Raw genomic sequence first — 21,476 nt, 5'->3', positions numbered from 1 at the left:
CGTGTAATACTTTTGAAAATATAGCTTTTCAAAATGAATGAATCATTTATGCTATTATTATTATTAGTAAATATTTTGCCTTTTGGCTTGGGCCTGGAAATGTTTCTTGTTTCTCGATTTTCAGCTCCCTCTTTTACCTCCCAATATTTTCTTTCATTTTCATATCAAGTCATCGATCAGTTGTGCTCTTCTCCCTACGCCTCGCTTTCCATCCATCTTTCCTTCTATGGCGGTATGAAGAAGACCATTTCTTCGCAACATGTGTCCAATCCAATTAGCCTTTCTACGAAGGATGGTAGCTAGAAGCGTCCTTTTCTCTTGTATCCGTTTTATGCTGACCTTATATAAAAGTTACAAGTTGATAAAGTTATTGTACGAACATAATGAACAGCATTTATCAACGTTTAAAGATATACACAAACAAGTTGATAAAGTTATTGTACGAACATAATGAACAGCATTTATCAACGTTTAAAGATATACACGTCATTAAACAATATACCTCAATGATTTACGTGTTGTTATATCACACCCTTCGTGAACCTCTCGTGACACGGAAGGATTGTAATAACTTTTAAATAATATATACAGGGTGTTTCGAAACAACACCGACAACGTTTGGGAGGTGATTCCTGACACCAAGATAAAACAAAAAGTATAGACCAATCTGGGTACACAAATGCTTCCTTTCGGAATTATAGGCTGCCGAAAACGTAAAAAAATTAATTTTGAAGATCCATAGTTCCAAAACTATGTAACCTACCGTAGTCGGGCCAAGACTTCGCTTAGGAACGAATATGTGCGCTATCCAAAAATACATGTTTCAGAATCCTGTGGTACTCACGCAACAATTTTTATAGAGGCAGTTTGGCTACGGGCATATGATTTGAAGTACTCACCAACTACCTCTATAAAACTTGTTGCGGAAGTACCGCAGAATTCTGAAACATGGATATTTGGATAGGGCACATACTAGTTCCTAAATAAAGTCTCGACTCGGCTACAGTAGGTCCATAAGTATTGGAGCTATGGATCTTTAAATTTAATTTTTTCATGTTTTCGGCAGCCTATAACTCGGAAAGGAAGCTTTTGTGCACCCAGGCTGGTCTATACTTTTCGTCTCATTTTGGTGTCAGGAATCACTTCCCAAACGTCGTCGGTGTTGTTTTGAAACACCCTGAATATACAGTATAATAAACAAGAGCATAAATTTACAAAGCGAGACGAGATGGAAAAAGCTTTCCGAGAATCGAGACTAATTGAGATAATTCTTCAGGAATTAGGATGTGATTTCTATAAAATTTACGAAAGGAAGTCTTGTCTCATCTCGCCTCGTGATTAACACTAAAAATAGTTATAAATGTAGTTACAATTTTTTTTAAAAGTTAAGAAGAATCCCCCTCCCTCTTGCAAAATTGAAGTCTAAATAATAAATTTTAGTTTTATTTATTTTAATGTCTTATTCCATTGATAACATTTAAGTTTTAGGTTGTGTTGTATCTGTAGCACTACAAGAAGGAAACGTATTTATTTAGTAGTCAAAGTATCAAGTAATATATAAAATTAACTGTTGTTTTGTAGTTTCGTGCAGTTTTACTGGAATGTCCTTTGTCGATTATTTCACTTGTTGATTGAAGAATTCTTTTAAATAACATAGGCCTTATTTACCATTGTAAACATATTTAATTCACAGATAAAAGTACTCGGAACTGGAAAAAAGATGTGGCAGTTCAACAGAAATGTAAATAGCTATGCAATCCTTATTGTTGTTAATGTAGTTCTACAGAACAATACTGTAAATTGCACTATAACTTACTTTAATATCACTAAGAAAGAAATAAACAATATAAAATACATGAGCTGAGATTGTTGCTGATAGCACTTAGATTAAAAAAAAAAAAAAAAAAAAAAAAGTACGAGTAGTTGGGACAGATCTTGAATTGTAGCGTGTGTTCGATTGACTTAGAAAAAGAAAATTCGCAAAACTAGTTATAAATTGCAAAAATTTGTAACTAGGATCAAGCAATCATGCTCCAATGTAAATACAGTAGAGTTGTCAAGAGTCGTTTCACGGAAACCAACTCATTTACCAAGATCATTCTCAATAGTTATTTTTATTTATTTATTTATTGATTTATTTTTGTACATTTGATTGTGTCATTGTGTGACGCACCGGGAACCAGGTATGGATTTAATAAACTATATAAGATGCGGGAAACGATTAACTTTGAAACGTATTCTTGTCCACAGTGGCACAAGCAGAGGGACTGACTCGGATCAAGCTTCTCCCTTCCACCCCTCATTTTACAGTGATATTGAAAGTGTATTCTGCTTATATGGAGTATGTTCCATTTTTGATCAAATATGTTAAAAAGATTTTTTATGATTTACCACGAGAAACAAGGATTGTATGGTTATATTCAGCAAACTTACTTCCCTGAAGCTCTAGTTTTAATCCTATGGTAGCTCTGTCATGGTTGCAAAGCCACGTGGCTTTCCAATTAATACTAAGAATATTAAAAAGATTAATTATGGACATGTATTTCTGTATACGAATGAGAAATAACCGAACAAAATTTTTAGCTTATTTAATGTAGAGTCTGCAACCTTGATTGATTTCCATCAGATATTTGGCAACATCGAAAATCACAATGCTTGATACTACCATTCGTTCACATGTTCTGTCATGATTTTTCCTTGCGTTTTCCTACCTCATAGAACAGTCGTTTAAAGGTATTTATTTCCTTACGTTCAATGGAATCACGCAACTTGCTTCATACCTACTTCCGTTGCGACAAGTGAGAGCAGAGAAAATAGATGAACCTTCTAAGCTGATTATGCGGCTGCATTGGCTGCGCAAAAGAAAGATGTGAGGAAGGATGAGATGACTACGCAGTAGATTGTTGACGCATAGTGTACTCAGCCATGCCTATGTACGAGGAGCATGCCGAAAGTTTTTAGATACTTTGAAAAATAAATTTCTTTGCATAAAACCTTTTCAATTTCTCAAAATGATCCTCATAAGTATCAATACACTTTTGCATTCTCAAAATCCACGAGTCAAATACTTTTAACAATTCGTTTATATATATATATATCAGAAATTTCATTATTATTCGCTGCGGTAATCTCTACATTTGTTTCAAAGCGGCGTCCTCGAATCTTTTATTTTATTTATTTTTTTTTAAGGAAAGAAGGCAAAGTCACATGGAGCTAGATCTAGAGAATAAGCCGGGCATGGTAGAATACGGACTCCACTTTCCTGTAGAAGCTCCATACATTTGAATGAAATTGAGCATGCATTTCAAGATGTGTATTTTCACTTTAGGGCACAACAATGATCAAGCAAGCAGGGGCGTCGTTAAGGGGGGTAAGGGAGAACCTCCGCCCCCAAAGTTATTGATTTCTTAACAAGTTGGCAAATTAAAATACCTAGTTGGCAATTTAAAAAATGCTGTTTTGTTCAATTGACTTATTTGGTTTAACATTTTCATAGGTAACTTTTATAGACTTGCCATAAATTTTATGTAGTGGCCCGCGTAGCGTAGTCGCTAACGCTCTCGCCTTCGGTGTGAGCAGTCCCGGGCTCGATTCACGATGAGGGTACTCCGGTCGAAAAAGTGTAAAAAGCTTTTGGCATTCGAAGAGTGGTAAAGCTCTTAGCCTGTGGTGTGGGAAGCTCGATCCAGGCTCGTGCAAGTTTGGCGTTTAGTATTCCTTGATCAATGCTGTTGAAAGGACTGTGAATCACTACTCGGACTTTCCTCCGAGGATTGATATCTCATACAGCCTATCCACTGGTTTAGTTATTATTGCGCGTGCATATGTACACTTGGTGCCAGCTGTGATTCTCGCTGAGAGAGTACACATACAACGGTAGTTCGAATTCCATCAAAACCTTGGCACTGAAGAAGACACTAAACTTCAATAATATTCCTTTTTCAGCAAGACATTAGGTTCAATTGGAAACAACGAACTACATTGCGTGTTTCCGACTTCATTATTGATACAACTACTTTACACAGGGTTATCAAAAGTCCCTTGTCATCTTTTCTGAAAACTACAGGGATGTAGTTTCATTGAATGCGAGATGAGAGATACACAGTAGGCCCAGAGGAATACTTTCGGAGTATGTCACGTGGACGGTCGCAATCTTAGATTCGAAATTGTAATTACGGATGATGAGTGGTTAGTGTGATATATGGCCATGCACTAGAATTTTCTCAGGATGTCAACTATGCAATCAGATATCATGTAACTTAATCTGATGGAAATGTTATTGGCAGTGGTCGAAGTGAGACGGTATGCGGTGGTATGCCATACCGCCTGTTTTTTTTTTTTTTTTTTTTTTTTCAGTGATGAAGGCATACCGCTTCTGGTTTTTCAGTAATCACGACATACCGTTACGGAATAGTAAGTGCTAAATACCTTTAATAAATCCATTTTTATACATATTGACGAATAGCTTTGCACATAACAAGATTTTATTTCTTATGTAGAAAAATTTCTAAGTTGACAATACCAACATTTTTACCTTTTTTCTACCTTTTGTTTTTAAAATGAGGTGTTTTCAAAGTAGTTCATCTAGTTTATATTTTGATATGCCATATTGAATTGTTTCTTTCGTTACATATGTGTCGTCTTGTTTTAATTCTTATAAGCGTCGTGTTTTGAGTATGGGCGGGTTTAGGGGTTGTCTGCTGTGGGGCGGATCTTACGGGGATTTAAAATACCCCTCATTCGAGTGGGGGTCCGGGAGTTTTCCCACTGAAAACTGTTAATATAAAAAGTCGGTTTTTGAGCATTTTCGTGTATAATTCTCTATAATACAACGTAAGGGGCTATTTTTATTTTTTTTCCAGAAAGTTATTTATGTCTCTCCATGTTCTCCCCGTAACTAAAAGAAGGTTTCCAGTGGTTTTCAGTCATCTAAATGGAAATGCAATCTTTTAGGCTACACACCTCACTGCATTTCAACATTTAAATAGCCGGTATGTCGAGTCAAAATCGCAATAAAACATTCTGCCTCTGATATTTTTCACTTCGAACACATTTGTCTATTATAGAATATGTTCCACATGTTCGTATTGAGTAATGCACATTTGCAAAAGCTTCTTCCAATTGCTGTGGACACAAAATAGGGTATAGGGTCAAATTTGTGCACAGACGGTAGCAATACTTTGTTCTAGATTATAAAAATTATGAATTTTTACTGCAAAAACAATAGCCCTAACATGTCCACAAAACTAGAAATAAAATAGTGTTAGGTCTGATGATTGGGCAGGCCATTCAACTGCCTCTCATCGATCAATCCATGTTCTAGGGAATTATGCAAGTAATGACGCACCACGAATCCATAATAAAGAAAGCGCCATACTGTTGAAAAAGCTGAGGGAATGTACCATCCTCGGGCATTGCAGCTCGCAGTATCTATTCCTGTAAAGGTTATGGAATGAAAAAGTGTTCGATTATTCGTGTTCCTCATATGCCTCCCAACACCATAATTTTTGCGCTGGCCGTGTTGGAGGGATCTTTCCACGCTGGGTTGTCAGGTGACCAATAGTGCATATTCTGCCTATTAACCTCCTCTGCTGTATGGGGTCCCTGGTTCAAACCCCGCGAAAGTAGTTTTGTGGTGGGCAACATTATGATCGGGATATTTCAATTTTTCTCCCACCAATTCATTCATTTCTCATCGTCACCGTCTCCTTTCGCCTAACCGGCATAATCGTGGGACGTAAAACTAAAGATTTCATTTGCACCAGTGTTAGTCCATCTCATCAAAGGGATAACATTCTCCAAATTTTATGCCATAAAAGGGAACGAAAAATAAAAAGCATAAACCTGTACTAATTCATAACGCAATAAATCCTCAAGAATATGTTTTTAATAATTAAAAAAAATACTTCTGATGGCTCCAACCTCTACTTATTTATGTTCGTGGAAGTACATTATATGTTAACTAGTCAGTTCTATATTCAAAGATGTCAAATGTTGTCGTTTCTTTTCTTTATGTCTTAATTTGCTTTTATTTTATTATTATTTTTTCTTTATTTAGATATTATTGGGCTCAAAGAGCAGAATCTCACAGTAGGGGCATTTCCTTTTTTTCCGTTGAGTTCAAGAATTAAAGTGAAAATAAATTAAACCCGGTTACAGAAAGAACAACTAAAATGCAAGATGTTTGCACAGTATTATCGCAGAGCGTCCATACTTGTTCTTTCTTTCATTTAATAACAGCTTTAAACGATGTGCTACTTGACCTCCCTTGCCATTTGAACAATTTGAACATGACCCCGCCTGGGACATTGTGGAGGACCCTGAGACAAATATTTTTACTTCCAATCATTGTACTTTTGAAATGATGACACACATGTTTTCCTGTTTTGACATCTGCCTCACCGTTTCAGGATATTTTTGGGGGTGGCCATCGACTTTACAATGACGTTTCTGCTGACAGTTTGACCCGCCGCCATTTTGCACAAGGTAATTTTAGAGTATTGAGACTTGTTCCGTCTTCTTTCGTTTCCCAAGAAGTTTCGAACGATATGCTACTTGACCCCCTTACCTTTTGTAATTTTTGAGTTGGACCCCGCCCAGTACACTGTGGGTGGCCTTGTGACAAGAATTTTTGCTTTGATACGTTGTACTTTTAAAATGATCAAACACATGTTTTCGAGTTTTGGCATCTGTCTTATTGTTTGCGATTTCAAGGGGTGGTAACGGATTATCTGGACACTCTATATATCCATATAACTCGCATAGTATATGCATTCGAAAATTTTTTATTACAGTTTTGTAATAGGCTTCATTAGTGCTTTCGATTGGTATATAAACCATCTTCCACTTCGATATATAATCTCCCTCTCTTCCCTTGTAAGTTACAAGTATTACCCAGAACACACAAGACAAGAAATGTCACGGTAGCTACACCGTGAAGCCTTCACCTCTGGTGTATGTGGTAGTCGGTTCGATCTCGGTTAGTGCCATGTGAGCTTTGTGGTGGACAAACATTGAATGTGTGTGGGGACCGCGGTGGCTCAGTGGTAGAGCGTTCACCTCTGATGCTTGGGGTCTCGGGTTCGATCCCAGCCCCGCCAAGTGAACTTTGTGGTGGACAAACACCGTGTGCGTGGGTTTTCTCGGGGTTCTCCCATTTCCTCCCACTTTCTTCATTCCACCATTTCATTCATTACTCATCATCACTGTCTCCTTTAGCCTAACCGGCATAACCGTGGGACGTAAAACTCAAAGATTTCATTTTTCGAATGTGTGTGTTTTCTCGAAATTGTCTAGTATCCTACCACTTTCTTCATTCCACTAATTTTCCCATCATCATCCATTCGGCCAAAGTTGCCTAAAGGTCTTAAAAATAAATTCAAATAAGCTCACAAGGCAAGGACAAATAGTTTACAAGATAATATATCTCTGCTGTTAGTTGTCTGAGGTTTCTCGACCCTGGCTTTTTTTTTTTTCTAAAACATTGAAATTTGTTTCACCAGTTTCAATACACGAATATACAGTAAATTGCTCATAGGTACGTCGAAGATGAAGACACTAATGTTAAATAATGTTTACACGACAAGCAAAGTTCGATGTAAAGGTGTCATCATCCCGGACACTATCGTATACTATCAGCCCACTTCCTTTATAGTGTCTGTATATATATATATATATATATATATATATATATATATATATATATATATATATATATATATATATATATATATATATATAGAGAGAGAGAGAGAGAGAGAGAGATGGAAAGATATATAGATAAATAGAGAGATAAATATGTGTGTACACTTTGATTTCATATATTCCAGCCTTTAGGTTTCACAGTGTTAACCCATAACAATCCAAAAACTACTTTCCATTTTAGCATATATAGATTTGTTGCAATTATTATTAAAAAAAAAAAAAAAAAAAAGCTCGGAACCAAATAATTTTATTGAGTAATGGAAAGTATTTGATTGAAATTTTATATGTTACTGCACACTAAGCTCTACTTAAAGTGCCATAGTAATGGGAGCTGAACGACACATCGGACGAAAGAATGCTTGGGACCAGTCTTCATCTCCATGGTGCAAATCTGTTCCCATAACCGCGGGGTGTGTGCTACTATGTGGTGCTTGCCCCGTTTGTGTAACAAACTCATGACAGTACACCCAGATTAGCTAATGGCTAAAAAAAAAAGTTGATTTTTGGGTGGCCATTTTGGATTAAAGTTCCTTATATTGTCGGGATCTATTCGCAATCATACAACGTACATCTTCATACCAAGCCGAGCGGTCTGCGGCGATAGACCATCGGCTTGAAGTAGGGATGCGCACGAGTCGAGACATGTCTCGAATCTCGACTTGACTCGAATTCGAGTCGAGACACACGTTGTAAAATTCGAGACGAGTCGAGACAGTTCATAAAAATCTCGACTCGACTCGAATGTCTCGAAAATTTTTCTAAAACTTTTAATATTATTATGAAGAAATTATTCATTCAGGAACAGCCTTGAAACCAATTTCAGCATTTATTACTTTAGAAAGGTACAGAACGTATAAATTTAATAGTTAATCTTCCGAGATCAAGATTTAATTTTCAGCTCAATTCAGTTAATTAAAACTAGTAATTAAAGCCGTGATATTTGATTGTACTTCAAATATAATAATAATAATAATAATAATAATAATAATTGATTATCTAGTTTGTATAAAACTATTATCCGTAGCCTATATCTACTAGTCTGTATAAGAACATTGCAATAAAGTGAACATCATAAATTCTCTGAATGAGCAATTGGCAGTCTATAGTAATTTAGCATAGTTATAACTATTGTGTTTTTATTTCCATGAACGCCATAGGGCTACATAACTTCTGGACAGGGCCGGATTTAGGGGGGTGCAAAGGTGCACGCTACCCCCCTTTGTTGTAAATATACCTATCTAAAATGAGAAGCTAGCAGTGAAAATACCGCGACACTGGTGTGTCGTGAATGGGCCACTGGTGTACCGCGAGGATATCAAAACAAAATTATTAATTCTATAGCAATCAAATTGCAAAACGTAGGGGAAAATGTATATATGTATTGCACATTACTATGAACCTCTACTATGAATCTACAATTTTGTTTCATGCCGTGTTACTTTTCTGTACATTTCTAATGTTGAAAAAAGTATTTGTTATTGTTATGACCATTATTGCTTCTTTATCGTTACAGACTATTTCGTAACTTGAAAATTTAAAATATCATTCAATCCTTTCGATAAATTATTCACATTTGTGTTTTAAAAGTAAAATAGATTTATTTGTTCGTTATTTAATGATCTTCATTCTTAGTAAAAGGTTGGATACAGTTTTCGAAAGAGTAAGCGTATTTTTAATAACCTGAGTCCAACATTTCATTGGTTATTTTCTCCTTTTAAATTAGAATGAAAAATAAGCATAGTGATTTACCACGAGGAAAACCCAGTGATCGAGCTTTCTTCTCTGTGCGAAAGTGTGCCGCGAGAATCCATGTTACACCCGTAGTGTGCTGCAAGTTGAAAAAGGTTGGGAAACGCTGGTTTAGAGGGAAGAATAATTGGTACACTCCCTCCTCCCTGCTCTCTCTCTGCCTAGTATATTTTCTTTATTTTATTGTCTCCGAAACACCATTCCAGACAAATGCTTTTCGGTAGAAAAGCTAGAAACAAACCATCCCGCTCTTGGACAAAGTGGGCAACATGCGGTAGTCAGGTCAATGAACCTGCTTTGGAAATGTTCGTGCAATTTAGGTTACTGAGAGGGTGTAGTTTCTTCAACTATGCCGCCTCGTGCCATAAATGTCATCGTCTGATCGTATGGGAAACACCGCTAGTTGTCCTTGCCTGACATCTGTTTCATACGTATTCATATTAGCCAGTGACAGCGATAAAGAGTGCGCCGCATACCCTGGGGTGCGGGGGAGCATACTTGAGGGAGCCTCTACAAGGTACGCTCAGCAAGGCACCTTTTACTTGTCATTTATAATTTTAATGCATTTTCAAAGCGTTTCTACACAGCTTATAATTAATTCTAACAGTTTCACAGAATTTAACCAGTTGAGAATGCTCCATGAGCATTGCCAGAACGAACTTAAAAAGAATGGAGATATGGAGCGGGAAGGAAAACTGTCATTGTTCCTACCTCGCAAAAAATAGTAATTAGTAAAATATTATCTCTCTATGACTTACAGTTCTCGAGATATGGCTGCTTAAATATCTAGAAATTTGAACTTTTTGGGCAGTATTTGGAGAACGGTGGCCAGTTGGCCAGTAGACAGTTAATCAGTGGACACTGGTTATTATTTGGTATTAAAATGTTCACCACCCTTTTAGGTATTGATCAACACCAATATGATCTCTCTACAACTTACGGCTCCCAAGCTATTGCTCCTTAAATATCTAGAAATTGGCCATTTTTGGCCAACATCACGGGAACGGTAAGTCATAGAGAGATGATATTGGTGTTAGTCAATACCTAAGAGGATGGTATGCATTTTAGTACCTATATTAATTGGTGACCACTATACAACTGGCCATTGGCCAAACTAGTGGCCAATTGGCCAGTGTTAATCGGTTACTATTTGGTACCAAAATGTTCACCATCCTCTTAGGTAATGAACAACATCAATGTGATCTCTCTGTGACTTATGGTTCCCGAGATATGGCTCCTTAAATCTCTGGAAGTCGGCTATTTTTTGGCCAATATCTTGGGAACGGTAAGAGTGACGCGAAAAATTTAATAACTTTTTCTGATAGTTTTTGAAGCTCTATCAAATACACGGTTCAAAATTGAAAAATCGCAAATAACAGACAGACGGACAGACAGACACACAGACATAAAAAATTCAGTATCGAACTTTTTAAGTTCGTTAATAATGAAGTAATAATTAAAATCAAATAATGAGGAATGACTGTGAACATGAATGTCAGGTTCCTCTTTGCGATTTTCCAAAGATTTTATTTTCCAGTGTAACATTTGAATATTATTATGTTAGTCTATAATGCCATATTTTCGATATCGTGTATCTTAGACTAGAATTACAGTGTATTACAATAAATTATCGTATTTACCAGAAATCGATTCGGTAATTTCGGTAATCGAATCCAAGAAAATAATTCGAGATATAACAACTTGTTATTTGAAGAAGACAGTTGCTTACTGACAAGGGAGTGGCTCCACTGAGATCCGAACGAGACAATTGTGTTCGCGTTGGATATGTTATAACTAGACGAATCCCGAAGTTATACATGTCACCGGGCGGGATATCGTGAGTTACAACATATTCAACGAACTTAAAAAGTTCGTTACTGAATTCTCTATGTCTGTGTGTCTATCTGTCCGTCTGTCTGTTATTTGCAATTTTTTCAATTTTGTACACTGCATTAGATAGAGCATCAAAAACTATCAGACAAAATGATTAAATTTTTCGCGTCAATCTAACCGTTCGCAAGATAGTGGCCAAAAAATGACCGATTTACAGAAATTTAAGTAGCCATATATCGGGAACCGTAAGTCATAGAGAGATCATATTGGTGTTGATCAATATCTAAAAGGATGGTAAACATTTTGGTACCAAATAGGAACCGGTAGTCACTGTCCAACTGGCCAGTAGTTTGACCAATGGCCAGTTGGCCAGTGGCCACCAATTAATATCAGGACAAAAATGTTTAACATTCTATTAGGGATTGATTACCACCAATATCATATCTCTATGGCTTACCGTTCCCGTGATATTGGCCAAAAACATGGCCAATTTCTAGATATTTAAAAAGCCATAGCTAGGAAATTACCTGCTAGAATATTTTGAACCGAGTCATTTGTTCGGAAACGATTGGGTAAATGGAAAACTCGGTGAACATGTATCCCATCATTTTCAAGGCCACACTTTTTTGGGGTAAAAACTTTTTAATAAAAAGTTTGCCCCAGGGTTCCCCGCAGGGCCCCAGACAGGATCCAACTAAAAATTTTCAAATGGCAAGGGGGGTTAAGTAGTACATCGTTTGAAATCTGTTGTAAAATGAAGGAAAATGGAGCAAGTCTCGACTCTCTACGACAACCCTATGCAAAATGGCGGCGGGTCAAAATGAAAACAAAAACTTAATTGAAAAGTCCACGCCACCAGTATAAATCGAAAATAGTGAGACAAATGTAAAAACAAGAAAGGACGTGTGGCATTACGAGATCGAGCTAAAGAGAATTTCACAGTAAATATCAAGCTCAAGCTCGAATTAGTGAGAAACTTGACTAGTGTGATCCTCATTGAGATTAGCGAACGCGAGCTCCATTGAGGATAGAGAGCATGAGCCCGAGTGAGTCACGGTTGTAAAATTACCAATTTTACTTCTTTCTTTCTTTCTTTCTTTCTTTTTTTTTTTCTACTCCAATGCGTAAGGTTTATGAACAGCAGAAGTGCTTGCTAGAAAGACCTTAATTAGCATTGCTTGAATTATCCATAGACTAGGAACTGCTTAGATATCTAATGCAACTTACGTTCACATTTTAACAATTCTGGTTGTAATTGAAACCTTGAATACTGAGCAGATGAGCACGCAAAATGTTTTGTTGGGGTGTATTTCTAATACGCAATTAATTCTTCATAAACAAATACAACTCTATAGTATCTGAAGCGGCTTGAGTTGGATTGAATGAAAACGTGATCATGTATTCGAACTGCGCAATGTATTGTTAATTATCATGAACTGGAACAATTAGAAAAAAAAATGGAAGCGCGACTGATGAGCACCAAACATCAAAATTTCAAAAGGCATGGTCAAAGCTCACACCTCAAAGACCAGAAAAAAAAGATTGCCCCATCAACTAACCGTTGTCTTGTCCAAGTCAGTTGCTTCTTTTCATTGTGAAATTTCCTGCAAGTTAATCAGAATGTTGAAAATTTCCTACATTTTAAATTTATTTAGTATGTACTGATCAGTCAGAACATTATGACTACCAACCTACTATCGATATAATTTCCGTCCAGGGGATATCTGTGTCACCTGCCGACGAATGCCTGCTAGTCATTCACGCGTACGGTGCATGTAGTATCAGTGAGAGTGCTGGCCGTGTGTAGAATGGGGAAGGCGCGCGATCTGAGTTTGACCGAGGGCAGGTTGTAATGGCCCGCAGACTCGGCAGGAGAATTTCGGAAACTACAGGACTTGTCGGATGTTCGAGGAGTGCTGTGGTGAGTGTCTTCAACAAGTCGCGAAACCAAGGGAAAACGACGTCCAAACGTCGAGGGGTTGGGCGCTCCCACCTCATTACAGATGTCGGACGTCATAGGCTGGGCGGACTGGTAAAACAAGACAGGCAGCGAACTGTGGCAGAGCTAACATCATACTTTATTACTGGGCAAAGTACAAGTGCGTTTGAACACAGTGCACCGAACACCCCTAACGATGGGCCTCCGAAGCCCATGTCCCATCTGTGTGCGAATGTTAACACCACGACATCGGCAACTACGACTGTAATGAACACATGACCATCGTCATTAAACCTTGGCACAGTGGCAGAGCGTTGCATTGTCTGATGAATCCCGATACCTTCTTCATCATGACGATGGGAGGGTGCGAATCCGTCGTGTTTCAAGAGAACAGTTCTTTGACATCTGTACTGCGGGACGGAGACAAGCTGGCGGTGGCTTAATTATGCTCCGGAAAACATTCACGTGTGCATCCATGTGTCTAGTGAAGCTCGAGCAAGGCACCATGACAGCCAAGGCGTATCACACACTGCTTGCAGACGACGACCATGTTTCCCAACGGGAGTGGCATTTTTCGAAAAGATAATGCACCATATCACAAGGCCAGGATTGTGATGGAGTGGTTCGAGGAACACAGAGGCAAGTTCCAAGTGATGTGCTGGCCGCCCAACTCGCCTGATCTGACCTAATCGAACACAAATGGGATGTGATTGAACATGACTTCAGAGCGCATCGCCCCTCCCCGGAATTTACGGGAATTAGATGACCTGTGTGCAAGAGCGCCGATCCTGGGGGGCTCCCCCAAAGCTCATGTGAGCCCCCGCATTGTATTTATGAATATACAGTATTTGGCATAATTTGAATACAATTTGAATTAAAATCCTCATATATATGCCTTCTGCATCTGAATGCCCCCCCACATTTACAGAAAAATCGGCGCCCTTGCCTATGTGTACCAATCAACTCTCTCCAGTGACCTTTCAAGGATCATTGCGTCCATGCCAAAACGCGTCGTCATTGTTATCCGTGCCAAAGTTGGACACACTGACAATAAGGTAGGTAGTCATAATATTCTGGCTGATGTGTGCGTATATTTAACTCGTATATTTTGTCTCGACTCGAATTTCGAGACGTCTCGACTCGAATTCGAGTCGAGTCGAGACAGAGACTGTCGAGTCGATACACGAGTCGAGGCAGAAACATATTTTCGAGTCGAGACAACATTTTCTCGAGACGAGTCGAGACAGGCTTAAATCTCGACTCGACTCGACTCGAATGCATCCCTAGCTTGAAGGCCCCGGGTTGAGTCCCGGAAGGGTCATGTGTATGGATTTTAACAACATTTGTTTTTTCGTATTGTGTCAGGGGGGGGAATCGTACGGGATAAAAGGATTTCAGTCTGAAAAAAATGGAGAGAATATCCTCCCCAGGATACTTTCATGGGAGTAAGGAATTAGTAAAAATATAGGATATACATTTTATAGCAGGTTTAAAAATATGGTTTGGGTATCCTATTTCTTTTCTGTTAATTATGTTCTTCAATGTTCGAATTTTGATCATTCTCATGATATTTTCTGCTTTCAACGGAGTTCCATGAATATTATACCAAATGTTCTTTACACTTATCAAGTTCGAGAGGTTTAGTGCGCCTGTAAGAAACAATTTCTGAAGATAATTCAGGTCCTAATGAATATTATTTACTAGGAAAGGGAAGTATTCCCCTCCTCTCGAAGCAGAGGGCAATTTCGCACTCTGTTCAGATCAAACATTTCCGCGTAACAAAACGAAGGTCCCCCTGTAAAACTTCTTTACCTAAAGTGTTATTATTAGTATCATAAATTTGCTGAAAGCAAACAATTTGAAGGGTTCGTCGATAATATCTTTGCTTCTTTTGTCGTCCGCCCGCCTTCCAAACGAAGAGGTGAATTTTACAACATGACTGCTGTATAATAAGCGAGCGATTGGTAAAATGGTAAAAGTGTGTTTTTATGTGTGTGTGAGAGAGAGGGAGAGAGAGAGAAGACAAAATTTTAGTTGCAAGATGACATACGTCAATTGCCGTTTTCGGTTCACATATCAAAAATACCGCCACCAGAGAATAAAGACAAGTGTAGACCTTACCCAGTTTTCAAATTGAATAGATGGTGGTGGTAGTTCGGTTTCTTGACCTTGTAAAAATCTTCCCTGTCTTTGATTTTGTTTGTCATCCTTCCAGCCAGAAATAAAAAAAAATGAGAATTCCTCAGTTTACAGCAAGGGGAATTGGGGACAAGACATTAAGGATGATATTCCTGGAAGCTCATGTATCATGATTGTTTCATTCAATAGACAGAGGACACTTTTCTATGAAGGCTTTTCAACATGTTTTCTCACAAAGGAGATTTTCCTTTTGTAATCTATATGACCACTGGCAATTTCAATCTTGGCCATTTCCACCAGCGTTTTCATTTTCGAGACACGAGACGAGACGTCCCGTCTAAGAGGGTTCACTCCCGTCTCGTCTCATGGCAACACTAATCGTTATTGCTTTCTGGGGGCTAGCGTGAAGTTGCCCCCCCCAAAGTTATTGCTTCTAGCGTTTAAACTATTGAAGCACTAATGTTAGGAGTTTGTGTTCTAAGAAGCACTAACGATTACACTAGAAGATAACATTAGCGCTTTTGAATTTGGCGGGAATTTGACCCAATGAAAAATTCCCTATGTATTCCTTATGGGCTTTTCGTGACATTGGCCATATCTACACTAATATTGAAGCACTAACGAAACTATTAGTGTTTTCTGGAAGCACTAACGATTGCACTAGGTTTAATCGTTAGTGCTTTCTGGGGGGGGGGGGGTAACGTGAAGTTCCCCCCCAAAGTTTTTTGCTTCTAGCGTCCAGACTATTGAAGCACTAATGTTGGGAGTTGGTTTTCTAGGAAGCACTAACGAAGCACTAACGATTGCACTAGAAGATATTAGCGCTTTTGAATTTGGCGGGAATTTGACCCAATGAAAAATTCCCTATGTATTCCTTATGGGCTTTTCGTGACATGTAATTGGCCATATCTACACTAATATTGAAGCACTAACGAAACTATTAGTGTTTTCTGGAAGCACTAACGAGTGCACTAGGTTTAATCGTTAGTGCTTTCTGGGGTGGGGCTAACGTGAAGTTGGCCCCCCCAAAGTTTTTTGCTTCTAGCGTCCAGACTATTGAAGCACTAATGTTGGGAGTTGTTTTTCTAGGAAGCACTAACGATTGCACTAGAGGAGATCATTAGTGCTTCAATGGGGGGGGGGCAACTTCTCGGACGTCCTACTAAGCCCGAGTCTAGGAACTAAACGTTCTGAGATGCGCATGGACAAAAATTGTATAAGAAACCGCCAGAGTGATCATAGTTTAGTTTTATATCCTTATTGTCGAAGGATAGGAGAATGTATTAACAACTTCTGAACAAGATATCTTGCAAATCAAATGCGTAACATTGCATTTTCTTAGGTGATCGCGTGTGAAAGTGAACATGATTTAAAGCATAAATTGAAAGCATGTAGAAAACCGTCGCCATTCTACATTTCAGACGCGAAAAATCAATGAATACGTTAGTTGGAAATTGATTCTATTTTGAATTGGAACCACGTAATACAGTCACAAACACGAGGTGAACACGATTAAAGTTTCTGCGATTGCTTTTCACGGCGAATAGCCGCAGTCTTAGCGTTCTCTTTTGTATTAAATACATGTGCGGTTAATTGTGACTAGGTGTGCGTTAAAGCCTGACGGACCCGCTCAGTTCGGCGCCACCGTTTCAGCCCGGCGCTTATGTTAATCAAATGGGATGTGTGCCCTTGTACATAAAATTTTCGCCGAACTGAGCTGGCGCCGAAACAGTGTTGTCGAAACGTAGTGGCCCCAAAGCCTGATGGCTTGAATAGGTTTGAACCCTAGGCATTTTTTGGTTTTAGTCCTCGTTTTTTTAAATTTTAAACCGGGTTTTATTTTTTAGTATTGATATATGATATTGTAATTGAATAATCATGTCTGTGGTACTTCTTACGATTTTTATGAATATCACGGTGTTATAAAAATAACACTGCAGTATAATCAGAGAGAACAGTTGCCCTTGTACATTGATAACACTGTGTCCAAGCTTGTCGTTGGTCAACCTTGTCGTCAGCGACCCAACATTAGATGTGTCCAAGTTTGTCGGGGTCGACCACGACTAGCTTGGACACCCCAGGAATGTGTCCAGGCTTGTCGTCGACCAACCTTGTCGTCAGCGACCCAAAATGAGATGTGTCCAGGCTTGTCGGGATCGACCACGACAAGCTTGGACACCTCAGGAATTCGTTCGAGTCTGGCGCAAGAGCATAAATTGAGAAGTGTCCAAGCTTGTCGTTGTCCAAGCTTGTCGTCGTCCAACCTTGTCGGGAGCGACCAAAATTAAGTGTCCAGGTTTGTCGTCGTCCAACCTTGTCTGCGTCCCATTTGCATACTTACTTATTTACAGAATCTGTAGCAGCTATAGTTTCTTTTATACATAATATCCTGTATTGACAATATTACAGTACACAAATTCAAGGTTAAGAACATTGATCATTAACATTCAAAGATTAGAAAGAAAAAAAAACTGCTATGCAATACAATTGAGGTGCTTGGGGTAATATAGTGCTATGGTAAACGTAGATGAGGAACGTCATTGTACGTCGCATCTACATTAAGGTCACGCCACCATCAATTCCGAATGCGAATGCGAACTGCGAATGCACATTTGCCTCTACTAGATACGAAGTTTTACGAATGCGAATCAAGTTGAAATGTCTCTTTCAAAGCTACAATGTGAAATATTTTTGCTTGAAAAGTCGTACCTTAAATTGTTGAGAGCCTCAATCATAATAGTATCTATTAATTTCCTTCGTGTGCAAAATAGAGTGAATGTCGCTCAAGTTGTTATTATGCTTCCGTGGTAACCGCTACTATTTTCAGTTTAAAATAAATTAACTAAGTATAATTAGAGATTACAGAATCAACCTACTTTCTCATAAAATTATCTCCATGAGTAAAGAAATCCCGTTTTTGCTATTTTAAACATATTTGTCAATAATTACATGTATTCGTAAAATCGTTATTTCAGGAACAAAAAGAAAATATAAATTGAATAAAAAGTTGCAGTTCGTGTAATAATTAAATCTTCATATTTTAAAGACAAAACAAAGAAAACTATACACACCTTCCACTCCAAGTTCCTTGCTTATATCTGCCCATAATTTGCTCACGACTTGCCGTTTATGGTAATCTGGAGCTTGGTTCCACAATGGAACTTAATCAAAAACACAATTTATTAAAGCATCAAAATCTATTTCCATCTTTATTTTTTATTTATTTATTTTTTTTTATCTCCGCACCTCGCAACGTCGTCTGCTTGTACGCAAAACAAACCTTTTCTCTCACGTAGCGCTCAATTCCTCTGCAGATGACTCTCCATTCGCACGAATTCGGACGAACAATCCCAACATGTTGGGATCATCAGCATCTTTTCATCGGTTTTCGCAGGTCGGAACTAGTCGAGGCACTCCAATTTATTTACACGTGCTGGGAAATTTGCATTCGCATTCGCAATCGCATTCGGAAGCAATGAAGGCGCGCCTAAACAAAAGCTAATTAACTGAATGTTAGAGTGAGCACACTTCCCATTAATCAGGATTGTTTCATTTCTAGAAAATAAAATATTATAAACAGAATATTTTGACATTGACTTTTTTGTCACAACAAAACACACCAATTTTTTGTATAATGTCATCATTATATGTTCATTAAAATTGATTTATGTTTCTATCTAAATAAAAAAAAACTATTTTCCTTCACGTTCTCATTTTGTAGTAGGCCAACTTGTTTGTTTGTTTGTTAAAATTTAACATCTTTTTTTCAGTACCGAGGCTATAAAAAACGCGAAGCTTTCAGTTTAAAGTGGAATACGAACCACCACATTGCTCTCGATTTCAAGAATTCTACGGGTATCATATCCCGAAATCACATTCAACTACTCGCACTCTATTCACTAGACCAGCGGTAAGGGCTATTTTGTAGTATTGGTTTACAAATTATTAATTTCTCGTAAGCCTTTACAGTAGGTTTTTGTTTGTATTAACTTCTAAGAATGATAAGATAAAAATACAGAGATCAAAGCACTTGCATTTATTAATAGAAAAACTTAAAAGAGAATATTATTATACAGTATATGTATAATCGAACGTAATCTTTTTGTTTCATTTTTAGTGCTTAATACGAACTCTTTGCGAGGTACTTCGTTGCATATTAATTAAAATTGAAGTATTTATTTTTCTAAATATTAGAACAAAATTATATTACAGCAACTATAGATTATATCAATACAAAATAGAACTATATGTTTTATTGAACGTTTGTACTCAATTTTCTACCTTCCAAAATAAGAGAGACATTACAGTTTATTTATATTCAGAACTAACATTGTGGACTATGATACTGTTGTTTGGAAGTGCACCTGGTATTCTTGAATGCTTGTCGTGGTTGCAATAACATGGCATGGTTTCTAATTCTTGAAATGAGTAAATGCAGCTGAAGATGTTTGGTGCATCTAGCAAAGAAACATACAATTTTACACATAAAGGGGTAGAATTCGCAAAGTTGAATTTAATTTGGTAATTACAATAGCAAGAATTTCACTAGTTTAGTGTCAGTTTGAAAATTCTCTTCAGCGTGTTTTTTAGATGGGCAAAAAATAACTTAGAGGGGTCTGTGCCATCTCTAGCCCCTCCCTGGCTACGGGCCTGGAAGCACTTTTAGGCCATTTTCTTTCTCTGTCAGATTTTTTTACAAAAATAAAATAAAATAAAAATATGTTTAAAACAAGTCTTAAAAATACATGTGTTTAAAACAAAGGGCGATATTCAGAGAGAATTCATTAACCAAGGCTTAATCACTGGCTAGTTACTGGTATACTAGCTCTTTAGTAAGGAAGGTACACTTTTTGGTATTCAGAGTCTACTTCGAGTACAACTAAAAATTTGATTTGGGTATGATTAACTACTATAACCCAAAGCATCGGATGAGAAAAATAAATGTGGCAACTACGGAAAATAGATGTGCGCATGCGTAGTCTAAAAATGAAAATACATGAAATCCGAAATGTTGTTTTGCACGAGCTTGCTAAACCGTAGCTTAAAGATTAGCCTCTGCTTTATATTAATTAGTAACATGGGATTAACTTCGTCAACTACTACGTCCTAATCAGAGACTCTGAATAAAAATAAAAATGAAATAAAATCTTTGAGTCTAATGGGGCGTTTACACTTAGTCGATTTGCGTTCGATTCAGTTGAATTGACGTCACTTTCAACTTAATCGACCGTGTAAACGGGAATTCAACTTAATCGCCTGTTGATCGAAAGCGACTAATCGACTGGCAACTGAATTGAAAGACGTTCTATTTTCTGTGGTTGAAATAATTGAACACATCCATCGATCTGATTCGGCCTAGTTGCTTCGATTTAGTGGCAAATGCAGCGAGTCGATTTAGTCGTGCGACTAAATCGACCAAGTGTAAACGCCCCATTACGTCCCACGTATATGCCGGTTAGGCTAAAGGAGACGGTGATGATGAGTAAAGAATGAAATGGTGGAATGAAGAAAGTGGGAGGAAACGGAAGAACCCCGAGAAAATCCACGCACACGGTGTTTGTACACCACAAAGTTCACTTGGGGGGGGGGGCTGGGATCGAACCCGCGACCCCAAGCACTAGAGGTGAACGCTCTACCACTGAGACACCGCGGCCCCAGACTCTAAATAAACTTTTTATAACCATTCTTTAGTCAAACCTGTAGTGAGGCATTAATCAAGCTTCAAAACGACTCTGCATAAGGCCCAAAATGTTTAAAATCTATATAAAATTTGTTTTAAACAAAATCAATTGTTTAAAACGTTTTTTTAATCATTTGATTTAAACATTTTGTTTTAAACAAAACAACCCTGCCCTGAACCGATTTAGATATAGGCCTAAGTCTTGCTTTTGACATCACTTAGCACATACTGGTGTGTTGTTTCGCAGTTTCATGGCATTTCAATTTGTCTGTATATTATCAATCTGTAGACAGTTATTTGGACATGCGGCAAGATCTTAACACTGTAGAATGTATTGAAATATTATTTAAAGCAACAAAATTGATATAAAACAATTTATGAACTAATTTCCATATTGTTAATCTGTACGACCTCTGGAATATCGTGTTTTCT

Source organism: Thermobia domestica, chromosome 15, assembly GCF_964235325.1.
Source record: "Thermobia domestica chromosome 15, izTheDome1.hap1.1, whole genome shotgun sequence".
NCBI classification, from domain to species: domain Eukaryota; kingdom Metazoa; phylum Arthropoda; class Insecta; order Zygentoma; family Lepismatidae; genus Thermobia; species Thermobia domestica.
Note: the sequence above shows the minus strand (reverse complement) of the source record.